Source organism: Cariama cristata, unplaced genomic scaffold (assembly GCF_000690535.1).
Source record: "Cariama cristata isolate BGI_N322 unplaced genomic scaffold, ASM69053v1 scaffold4692, whole genome shotgun sequence".
Classification (NCBI taxonomy): Eukaryota; Metazoa; Chordata; class Aves; order Cariamiformes; family Cariamidae; genus Cariama; species Cariama cristata.
In genome coordinates this window covers 27,249-40,179 of record NW_009604267.1, presented here as the reverse complement: position 1 = coordinate 40,179, position 12,931 = coordinate 27,249, and the positions used below count along the sequence as shown (strand labels likewise).

At 40.3% G+C, this 12,931-nt stretch overlaps 1 protein-coding gene across 1 annotated transcript in view; it reads right to left on the bottom strand.

Annotated features, from left to right (window-relative positions):
- The window catches only part of SPECC1 (sperm antigen with calponin homology and coiled-coil domains 1), a gene marked incomplete at its 5' end in the record, with an annotated part of 40,070 nt that overhangs the window by 2,754 nt on the left and 24,385 nt on the right, over positions 1–12,931 (bottom strand). The gene's annotated exons all lie outside the window — the stretch shown is intronic.

The window sequence follows — 12,931 nt, the reverse complement described above, 5'->3', positions numbered from 1 at the left end:
TGTAATTAACAATTATGACTGGATTCAGCCCCTTATCAAAAGTGCTATCAAACTAATGAAACGCTAACATAGTCCTCAAGCCCTAAATAAAGAATGTGCTTGCTTGTACGTGAGAGGCAGGCTCAAACTGGGCAACAGCAACAGCTTTCCAAGAGCTGGGCAGATGTGCCCAGCTTGCAGTCATCTGCATGAATGCACGTCTGCATTCTCATATTCTTTATCAATGCAGCATCTTTCATCTGCACATCACAGAGCACTTAACAAAAGGCAGATAAAGAATAGGAAGTCTGAGATACAGAATTTAATAATCTACCTTAATTTACAAAATAAGCCTTAAGCAGTTGGGGAAGAGAACTGAGGTTTCCTGATGCTCACTCTCCTACCACCATACTCACTGTCAAACAAATGTGGCTGCAACACTGATAACAAGTACAATACAAGATCCTCATGGAACAAACAGTAACCTTTACATCTTGTCTTTGCACATTTCCTAACACGACAACAAGGCTGAGTTTGCTCGAGGAAGCAATGTTTCAGGGGGCATGGATATATTAATAAACACCCAATTGAAACTCCAGAGCTGAGCTGGAAAAATCTGACTTGTCTGTAGCAACCCCACCACCACTGCCAGCTCCAACAGGGGGGCAGTGAAAAAGAAACATTTTGAAAGAAATAGTCTAATATGGTTGTGAGTTTAAATGATCAAAACCCATCCTCCTTCCCCTTTTTGCTAGACGGTGGGATTCTTCTTTGCTAGTCACATAACTTATTACAAGGGTGCACTCAGGTGCACAGAGGAAACCCAGTTTCCCTACTCATGACAACTGAAGACCAGAACGTGCCGTGTTCAACAGGTGGATTAGAGTGACTACAGAAACAGAAACTAATATTTTAAAATCAGCCCATCTGTAAAGAACTCCTTTAAAATACAAAGATTACTGAGGGTACAGAGTACACTTGGGGTTCTTCACAGGGATTCTCTTGCAAGGCACAGCTGTAGTTAAACATATGCCTGTGGCCCAGTTCTGACCCTGTGAACGAGGTGACCTAACACTCTTGTTTGCACTGATGGGCCATACCAGCACACTAAGGAATTCTCACAGCTAAGTTTTGCTGCTGTAGTTCCAAACACCAGCTAAAACCAAAACAGGTAACTAACAACAGCTGCTGGAGCATGGAAGGCTCCAGGACATGGTGGCACTGCACTACCTCTCACATTACGGCAGGTGTGGAGCTACCCTCAAATCATGCTCACCAGCCACATCTTCCTGTGTGCTGACCTTCAACTCAGACTCTCTGCCACTTCATTTTCTTTAGTTAGCTATTTTCCAGTTTCTCTCAAGATTCCCCAAAAGACAAAGCTTTTACTGCATCTCTCATACAAAAGCTAACACAGATGCACTAAAACTCAGACAGGAAGTATTTTAGCATACACTCTTCACTTACGATGCCTCACTGATGATAGTTATCCAACTTGGATTTTGTCCAGTCAGACAAGATTTCAGATTAGTAATAAATGTCCATAACCAAACATGACTTAAATTGAAGCAGTACAGAATCTTTCAGGTTAAAATACTCTGGCTGTAATAAATCTATAAATCTAATGGGCTCAGAAAGGCCATCGGCATCAGACATTACCACACTGCACCAGCCACCACATTGCACTTTGCTCTATTAATGTCTGTCAATGGAGATAAAAGAAAAGCAACGTAATGGCTGAGTACCATCACAAGAAAAAAATATTTCGCTCTGAAAGCAGTCTTGGCTTGGCCTAATCCATAAAGTTGCACCATGGAAGTCCAACTTTGTGTTACAGAATTGGCTGAAGCTGGATTACTCTGCTTTCTTGACGTTTCAGACAAACAAGTTAGTTATTATTTATCAATCTGTAGTTAGTAGGAAAGGACTGACTGCCAAATTACAGAAGTCTTTTTACTGAGGCCAGTATATTTTATCAGCAAATAGCCTACCATCAAATGCCAATATTCTCATTTTATATTGTATGATAGAACTGGAAAATGGAGGTCGTCATGTCCCCCCCGGGCAAAGGCCATGGAAACAGGAACAAACAAAGCCTTAGTTAAGCAATAGGACTAGACAAAAAGGCAAGTCTTGTTTGTGTGGGAACATCATATCCTATCCTTGTTTTCATGATGCTATTCTATTGAGAGATACATGAGATACAAAACTGTTTCTTCCTATAGTATTTCCCGAGCTCAGCATCAGTTTGATAATTTCACTTGTCTTTGTAGTTTTAACTATACCTAAAACTCTTCTCCTCCTATCTAATAATATCTAGAGATAAGAAGTGCTAATGTCTACAATAAAATCAGAACCAGATCCAAAAATCCTTGTATCTCCAACAGCATTGTCCAGTCAGTCATCTTCAGTAATTCTTGGATCTAAGTCTTGCAAACAAGCAAAAGTTCAAGGATGGGGTTCTGCTGACAATAAACCACAGAAGAAATCTGCTGCAAAGTGGTATGTCATGATCAACAGAGAAAACGAACTCGTATCTGAATTTTTGTCCTAAAAGCAAATCCAAAATGAATGTTCAAAGGTTCAGCTCAACTGCTCAGTTAATAGTACAAAAAACACTTAGACATACTCAAAACCACTTAGTTGCCATTTTCACATCCAACAAGCATCAGTGCGTTGTGTTGTTTTTTCCTCTAAACAAATGCATTTCCATTTCATACATGGTATAAACCCCTCTCTGACATTTCATCTTGGATTCTGTGTTAACTGCTTTTCAGTTTGGAATACAAGGACATGGTAAATGAAAAGTGATCTTCTCTGTTTTGTGACACTGCAGCTTTACTTGTAATAGCTCCCCACTACACCACACCAAGAGGAATTAAGTTGAAATAGAGGCACTCATTTCTCAGAAGATCTCTGACTCTACTGAAGCCAGGGAGAAAAAAAAAAAAAAAAAAAAAAAAAAGGAAAACACTTTAGGGAATGAACACCTTGGACACTATTCACTTCTCTTGATTATTTTGGCAGTTGAATCTGTCTCGGTCTTTCTGCCACACCTCTCTATTCCTCGACACACAGTCCACGAATATGTGGGAGCTATTTCTGTACATGGTGCTTGTTAATGTACAGTTCCCAACTGCAGGATGGAGAGTTTGGCGATTTCCCTGTCTCCCAGTGTGCTGCTCACAGCAAAACCCCCACCCCAGGCTCTGAAAAAGTGCATGTGGCTTTTCATGAGAGACCCAGAATTAACCTATAGAGGATGGCACCCTTTAGAAGGAAGATGCATCATGAGAATGTACACAGAATAAATGTAGGGAGAAAGATGAAAATTGAAATAGGGACTGCAGATCAAACTGAGTTGCAGTGCTCATTAGGCAGGGTAAAAAATTTGCCATCTTATGGTCCCATGTCATGTATGGCTCATGGTCACTAGTGCCCCTGTGTCTATCTTTAGCATGCCATCAGAAGATTCACACTGCTAAGGATGACTGCAGCAGAGATTAACCCCTGGCCAATGGGCCAAGGGGTGCCGAGTAGCTTAGGCGTGCAGCACTCAGGGTTACTAGCTTCCTTCGGAGCAGACATGTCATATCCATATTACGCAGCACTTGACCTGGGTCTTCCACGGTGCTGCTAAGAAAATAATTGGGGAGGTGGAGGTAGCATAGTTGAAAATCTTGAACGAACATGAAAGTCAGGCCAGAAGAGGGGTGTTTTTATAGCATGATGACATAACCATCTTTACATACATGGTGTGGAGTGGCAAAAAGGAACATGGAAAGATGTGAGGTACAAAGTTAGCTAGGATAGTGGTAGAGTACTGTGTGGAGCACACAGGTGCCCAGATGAAACTATTTCTAGTGTAGTTTCCAGGCTTCTTGTCAGTGAAAATAGTTCATTCACTTCAAATGAAAGCTCATGAGTGAACTACTATACATGCACTGGGAATATTAAGAGACTGGGATCTGGAAGCACACCAGGGAGAGTAGTTATCTGAAAGTACCAAAGTACCCGGTATGGTTCGTTTCTATGAATATTAAAGCACCTGACATTAAGCAAAGTAAAAAAAAAAAAAATAAATCCAGGCAATGTTATTCAGAGAGCAAATGTATTATCTATGATATTAGTGGCAGACCAAGTCTAAAAGACACTAGAACACCTGCAAGTCATTAACCTTAGCCCCACACTCCAGGAACAGGACCTTTGCTTGCAGATAACAGAGCGCTATGAGAGCCATGGTAAAGACACACAGGGAAATCTGTGTGATCTGTTCTCACTAAAAACAATTTCTTGTTTATCTGAGAAAAAAACCACCACCCCATTAGATTTCACTAGATCTTTGACTCCCAGGTCTTCAGTAAAAGGCAACAATGACATCATACACTCTTCATTATAGCCCGAGTATGTTAAAATACTGACACAAGATATTCCCACTATTCTGCAGATATTACTGTGCCCACAGCAATGATTCTCCGAGTTATAATTTTCTCTATAAGACCCAGAATTACAAATTATAAACATGAATCAGCTTGAAGCTAGCCTGGAACTCTGTGGAAGAAAGCCTGCAATAAATATGACCTTAGCATCATCCTTCCCACCCTCCCCCCTCAGCATACACCATGCCCGCCTGCCTCTCAGAAGTCACTGGTACGGGACAGAACACCAGGAACACGCCAGAGTGGCTAATTATTGAGGTTCAGTTCATACAGGTTATAAACTTAAATACTGAAGACAGAACTAGTTAAAATAAATATATTGAATAAACCAAAGGGAATTGCCCTGTTTTTAATAGCAGCTCTCCCTTAACTAGCTCAGCTTTCTGCAATCCTTCCTGCTTACCACTAACCAGAGATTCACACCTCCTCCACAGACCAAAAGTCTTACAGCTCTATGTATTTACGTGATTATACTGAGACACAGATGTCTGAACAGGAACCTCCTTTTCGTGAGCCACATCTCTGCAAATCTGGACTCTGACCTTTCTAATGTAAAATCTGATCAAGGTACCTTGAAAGGCAACTTCCAGAGACTACCTACACCTACCCATCTTTAACAACAGCTGCATGAAACTGCAAATCTAATTTGATTTATTACACCCTAATTGGTTGGGGACATGTTAGCAGGCTTCAGCCAAAGAGGTTCTATCAGAGGAAGCATATAGGCTTTGAGGTCTGGATAGGCAACTTCTAAATGCTTCCTAGGAAGTCACACCAGCGAAGAAGGGCTCCTTTTAGCATGACCTAATCTTCTGAGCAAAAAAACCACTCCAGTTAATCTAAAATGCTCCAGCAAAGATATGAAACATTTGGGCAATCTACTGGAAATATGGGTGAATTAGAAGTGTGGTCAGGTCCAGTTAACACGGATGAAAAGCATGAATGCCTAAAATTAAAGGCTGCCTGGATTCTTCTGTAATTACAGGGTGCACCCAGATGACTTGGACAATTGCACACAGCTATTTTCAATGGGTAGCTGCAAGTCTAAAGTGATTTGCGTCTCACATTAGTCAATCTACTACCAGGAACCTTTCTGAATTCTCTTACAGATCTTTTTCTCTTAAATGGAACACACAATAAAGTAATGCCTCTTGACTAAAAAAAAAAAAAAAAAAAAAATCCATAATAACTTGTGGAAGAGCAATACTGTTTATTGTATAGAGATTAAGTGGCTAGCCAAGATTGGGAAGGAAGCCAAATGACCTTCTATCCTCCAGGCTATATTAATATCCCTAGTTCAAATGGTTCAGGCAGCTGCAGTCTCCGTAAGAATTGTTTTAACATTTCTTTGAAACTCTATGTTTCTGTCCTCATCATCCATATTTCTAATGCTTCTACCAGCCATACCAGTAAGTCATGCATCTTACTGCTGATTACACGTGTATGAGACAATACAGCTCAGATAACACAAAATGCTATGTGAAAATGCTGTTAAATTATGTAATTACAGCACAGCGAAATAAGGAACTGGTGCCAGCTCTTTAAAGGTTATCCCATTTACTACACTCCTTTTTATAAAGAAACCCTATTCGCCCTCACATTCCTAGGTTCTGTTTGCTCCTTGCTCCACTGCTGCCACAGGGGTTGCCTTGGGTTTATCGCTTCTCCTTTGCTTCAGTAAGTGTGAATTAATGAGCCTTCTTAGCATAGACAAGACATTAGAAAGAGAGCTTGTGGTTATATTTCTTTTTTGCAAAAGCATCAAACATCAGTTGACTACAGTAGTCACATGAAGCATGGGCATTTAAAAAGAGGAAATTTAACAAGCTTATTGTCATGCACCCTACACAAAGATTTTTCAGCTCCCAACTGTTTTAGTCTCTCAAAAGCCAGAGATCTGAGAAGATATCCAGAAGTCAGGCATATCCAATTTTCTTCATTACCTACCCTAGTTGAGTCAGACTAGCAAGAAGAGGTAGCATGATGCTCTCAAGTTCTGTGCTCAAAACAAGCTCATCTGACAGGAGCTGTCTTAGAAACATCATTCAGAGTAAATTGTTAAGCCATTGTAAAATGATCTGTTCATTCTTCAAGCTCAGCTCTCTCTTCATGAGGTACTGAAGAGGTCCACGACCTCTACAAGGCAGCTTAGTTCTGGTATTTTGATTACAAAAGAGATGTGGTGCTGCTATAACTAAAGTTTTCATAAGAATAGAAAATGGAAGTAGTACCAAATGGGAGCTATTTAAGGTAATACGTGATAAAGTAATTATGTGACCTCCCATTTCCTCTGCTTGCAAGGCGAAAAACAGTTCCTCCTGACACTGAAACCATCACTGTAACTATACATACGAGTAACCTCCCTAATGAGCCAAATAGCATCCATTCATGCCCGTTAGATCTATTACTCCCAGCACTGTGTGGACTGGCAAACATTTTGCTATACTTTGTTCACATTTTTTAAGTTTTATTTGCATTTTAATATATAAAGACTGACTACTTAAAATGAAAACAAATTCTGGTGAACAAGGGTTGAGAGTAGGTGCTGGCACAGTGCACATAACACACAGTGAATGTATTTGAACCTTTCCTAGCAAATAATATGAGTTCTCTTGAATGCAAATTACACTATGACAACATTCTCGTTACTAAAAGTCACGTAATTCAAAGGTTTCACTAGAGGCTAGTAAACTAACAGGGGTTTGTACATATTCCTCATTTTGAGTCTTAATTTATCTGAGAGAGAGAGAGAGAGAGAGAGAGAGAACACGTATAATGCTGAGTTCACAGGGAGCTGGCTTTTTATTACACAAACTTACAGGACCAAATGAGAACTGGTAGAAGCAAAAGCAATTTTATGGACATCTCTAGGCCATTTCAGAGATGAGGTAATGGTCACAAAAGATATACATCAAGTCAAGTGTGACTGGTATTTCTGTAATTCACACCACTGTGATGGGCTACACAGCAAGATCAGGAACTAACAAGTTCTCCTTGTTGTAACAATTCCATTAGATATTGATGTGTTCTTATTATTTTTGCTATGCATCTCTTTCCCGCTCTTCAGTATAAATTATACTTGTTATGCTCACCTGCTGAAAGCCAACTCCCTGCTTGCTACACAATCAACGCTTCCATCCATTTTCTCACCAACTAGTATAAATGACACCACTGCTGAATGCCACAGAGAGGAAACAGACTGGCCTGTATTCCCTCATTCCCAAGGCTGCAAGGGTGAAGATGCAGCAGCATATCTCCAAGGACCACACAGACACTCTGGGGAAGGGGGGGGGGACACACACGACACGAACGAACTAGCTCCCCTGTGTCCAAGACAGCAGCACAGCTACTTCCTCTGCCTGGAGCCCTGGTGCAGAATCGCTAATGACCACACTGACTGCTCCCGCAGCTATTTCTAATTATCTGTACTGAGATAGTCATGTCCTGGAATTCCTGGGCGGAGGGGTAGGCTGCAGACTGCAGCAGGCTCATGGTAAGGGATGGAAACAAGGTGGGGAGAGGTCTCAACAGCAAAGGATATTCATGGAACAGGCAGCAGGGCTCAGCTCCCTCCCCGTTAAATTCACAGTTTGGAGCTGTTCCAGCTGGTGACCAATCAATTCAGTGTTTTCACCGATTGTCACTGCATCCAGGCAACACAAGGAAAGCGTCTTGGACTTTGGGATGGATAGAATGTAAATGCTATTTTTAAAATTACCCAGCAGGATAGAAAGTTACGCATGAGAGAGCTGCATGGGCATTTATTTTAAACCTCCAATCAAGAGACTTGTGTTTGTTGACAGGATAAAGCCCCTGATGTGAAAAAAGGTAGAGCCTGGCTCAAGTTATTTGGCTACACTGGAGAAGCACGTTTATGCATTGGCATCACTGTGAATGGGGCTTGCACATTGGTAATCAACCTGATTATTCCCAACATGCTGTGATTTGGCTTCTGCATTTATTTTCCAGACCCAACCCTGGGCCCAGCTGGGACAGAAAGAGAAACTGCATGTACACATTTAGCTGTAAGTGTTTTTATTTAGAAAAAGAAGAAAACATTTATTCTGGAAAAAAATTGGGACTATCTTGACATTTTAAGCCTGTATTTTCATTAATTAAAAACTCTCAAGATTGCCCTTTTTATCAGAGTATCTTTCCAAATATTACTGAAAACTCATCACCTTACAACAATATATGATATGATGATCTACATTTTGAGAGCTAGGAAAATCAAGGCAACGGTATTATGCAAGACTGCCAAGGTCACACAGATGATCCAAAGCAGACTTGGGAGCAAAATCCTGACCAATTTAATGTCAATTTTTATTTAAACACAGGATAATCCCTCCTATCGCAATAGCTATTACCAAGACTTTCTTCAACTTTTGCATAGATAGGCAAAGTCTCTCTGAAGTCAACATCCTCCTTTTTGGCAAAAATCAGAGAAACACAAAGAGAGCCAGAAATGTCACCCATTTCTCAGAAACACAGAGAATATACTAATAACTTCCCGGGACAAACCCATTGCTCATATATCCTACTTTTGAATGTCAAAATGCTACAAGTACTACGGACGCAGAGCTCTTAGTAAGCATGTGCACCCTCTCCTAACAGAAGGGATATGCTAGCATACGGTACTTTAGGGCAAGTGTCATTGTTCAGCAGAGAACAACTTTGTTGCATTAATGGTATTGGTAAATATTTAAGTCAGATAGGTTTTTCCTGCTTGCTCAGCAGGCTCTGGCCATCAGCCTCTAATCTCAGGCACATAGGCTGGAGCAGCAGAAGGGAAATCTTCCCAGTCCTCCCTAGAAGAGAGAGATTTTGCCATGAATGCTGCTTAGAATGAATGGATGGCTGCCATTTAAATCTGGAGGGGTTTTGTTCAGTGTTTTTCTTCACCCATATCACACAAATTGAGAGTTATTTCTCTTGCTGTTGATCTTCAGCACACAAGATCACAGTATTGTAGGAATCCAGCCTTTCCAGACTGCACATAAACTGTGCCTAACAGCAAATGGGATTTACCTCTGATCCTTGCTGCTTGAAAGGCCCCACTCGAACAGGTGGCCAGAAAACCTGTACATCCACTCCTCGGTGTTACTGCTGGATTAGGGAATGCCACTGCTTACCTAATTCTGAGGACTAGTTAAATATTTACATAGAAACCTGGTTAATGTTGATATATGAGAGAGAGATTGATACAATTTGGAAACATATTGAAACAGCTAATGCTACTTGTTGACACAAACACAAACAGTAATGAAGAAAAGGGAAAGAGAATCACTCCCATACCCAAGTGCCCATCTTGTGATTAAGAAAGAACTGAGTTCTTTACTGTATTTCTTCAGGAATATCCCAGCTGTGCTGGGATTCTCAAGGCTTTAAAACTAAGCTTTATTACATTAGTGTCAAAGAAAGTATTTGACTGATTATTTTATGAACCAGGTCCCAGGCATTATATTCTGCCCAAGTTCAGAGGTTGAGAGGGTTGATCCTGTTTTTTGTCCCATTCAGCTCTTTGACTCTTTACTAGAACTACCAGCCTAAGCACCAAGCCTGCGGACTGCGGTAGAATTTGCAGTATCATCTCTGTTCACCCTCTGTGATCCAAGCCGGTGCATAACCGAAGAGTAAGAGAGGCAAAGTGCTCAGTCAAGACAAAAAAGATTGAGACAGTGGTTGCTTAAGTAGAAAGATAACGTCAACTACCCACCCTAATGATGTACAAAGAAATAATGGACTTCTTGTTTCTAAATATAACCCTTAGTTTCCAGAATAAGGAAGAAACCATCAAACACAGACATGTTAATGTACAACTGGCCATGAGAGAGCTTTTGGATCTCCTATAAAGCAGGTCCCCACAATGCGCAACCCCAGGAATACACCTGCTTGATGAACCAGCAGTCAAAAAACAGTCATCCTGACTGGCTGTCCTAGCAGCAGAGAGTCCACCTCCCTAACGAGAATGCGCTGGCCTCATGACCACTTGACCAAAGGGAGTATGTTATGTCCTCATCAGCCTGTCTGCATTTGTACATCTTTGGGCCACACTTAATCTGTGCTGGATCTCATCCAGCCAGCAAACAAGTAAAAAAAGTATGAGAAAAAGCAGGGGATAACATCATGGAATAGGGCTTGAGAACAAAGAGGATATGGAGGAAATACTGTCTAGTACAAAAAGAAAAAGGAACGCAAATTCTTGTGAGAAAAAGAAAGCCACAAATTCATAAACAAAAAACTAGTATTAGTCTGAGTTTAAACTGAATACAAAAGGGTAAAAAGCTTTATATTATACCCACTGCCAAACCACCAGTCAACCAGTCTCTTGCTATAATTTCTTGACAAACAGCAAATACTGCAACAGCCTTTATTTTTCTCCCTAAGCTTTTGCATCTTTGCTACATGAAGAATGTAGTACTATGCGGAGACACCAACTTTATGGTAGTCTGATAGACCAGCTTTATGCTTCTAGTAGTAAAAGCATTCAGAATTACATTTAATGACTTTTAGGTTATGTTCAGAAGTAATTTATTTCCAATTTCTGTCTCTCAAGGCTGGAATAGCCATAATAGCAGGAATACTTCAGCGTAGGGTTTTTTTCTTCTTTTTGAATAGCTGAGGCATTATACAGGAAAGGCACTTTTATCAATATGTACAGCAAAGACAAAAGTTCAAGCATTTAGCCTCCTATTAATGCCAATCTATATTTCTGGAATCTAGGCAGGCTGCAGTCTCCACCAGGATATTTCATCAAAGCCCTAAAACTATCTGTGTTTTAGGAAAAGGAAGCTTCGAAAAACAGTTCACTACTTTTGTGGCAAATATTCAGAATGGTTGGGCATACAGAAATTAGTATTTTGCTAATTTAGACTAAACAATACAATATCAGAGAGCATTGCCCTAAAAATAGTTCCTACATACTCCTAAGCATACTTTCTAAAACTGCACAGTGATCCTGGGACCTACTGCAAAGTCAAATAACTCCAAATAAGGCATGGAAAGAAATAAATCATTTTCTTCCAGCTTTATTTGTAGTTGCTAGCATATTTTATGTAGAATAATTAAAAGGAATTCTTTTCTCCAGGAACTACTTGTATAACATGAAAGCTATGTAAAGATTGCTCTGGTTACTAGCTTCTCCATGCTGTTTAGATTCCTCCAGGTGGTATGAAATCGGATCTGAGGCTGGTCCCACAAATACCAATAAGATCAATACCAATTTATCAGCCATCTCATATTGGTTTCAGTGCTAACAGGGAGCACTGCCTCTTCTCCTGAAGATGCCCACTGCCTTTATCCATAAGCTGGTGTCCCTGACACACAGTCAGGGAGATGATATAATGCAATGGCTTGAATGGACAGGTTGGGAAAAGATGAAATATAAAAATCTTCAGAGCTGCCATTTCCCTTTGTCAGTTCTAGAACATTCCTCATCTCCTCCTATTTAGCATTCCTCTACTTAAGACAACCACAGAGTTTTACTGTAAGAGATGGTGGTTCTTCAACAAGTGGATCCCAAATAGGTTCTGTTAAACTAAATATAACTTTGAAAAGAATAACCATGATTGTGCATTGGAGAAAAGAGTCAGTCTCAGATTCTCTTTTCCTCTGTGCTATAGGATGGATGTGTAATGGTTGGCTTTTAAGTGAACCATATTCATTAACATGGTAGCAATTCCCTCCCCTCCCGGGAGAGGGTACATGTCGCAGAAACAATAATCCTCAGTTCTAATGATCATGGGTTAAGTGCCTCTTGATGTTCTGTGTTTTCACAATACATCTGTGGATAGTAATAGACAATCTGGAGCGGTCTGGCCCCTTGACAAATGGTCTCCACAGAGAACAAACAGAACCAGGGCACTTAAATAACACCACAGTCACTAATGATATGATTGTGGAAGGTGATAATGCAACAAGAATGACTCTCAGCAGCTTCTAGGAGTTAGGACTCATAAGAACAGAGCCTATTAGAAAAGAGGCACCTAATCTCTACTTCACACTGTTGCTACGATGTATAATCTTTTTAAATAGATGAAAAAACAACCAACCACAAGACAACAGAGAAAAAGCTATTTTAACATAAATAACTTACTCTCAGCAGGCTTTGTGGTTTAAAGGACTTGTGGTAATTGAGTTCCAGAGCCACAAAAGCAGTTCTCAAGTCTGGTCATTTCATCACCCTACTTTATACACCATGATGTCAACAAATTCAGAGAGGCAGAAGGAACAGTCTATGTATGTCTGGCAAAAGAGATCATGTGCCAGTGCACAATTCTTATAGGGAACCATACATTTGATTAAAGTTGTTTTTTTATGCTGGATATTTTCAAGGAAGAGTTATGCAGAAAGCCACTGAGCCCAACGCCTTATTTCACTACAATTTTTTTTACTCCCGAGATTTTTTCCACACCTCCCCTGCATAGTTATTCAAAAATCAGTGCCCAAAATCCCATATAACATTCATCTAGACATTGAAACATGACAGCTGAAATCATATGATTGATCATGCC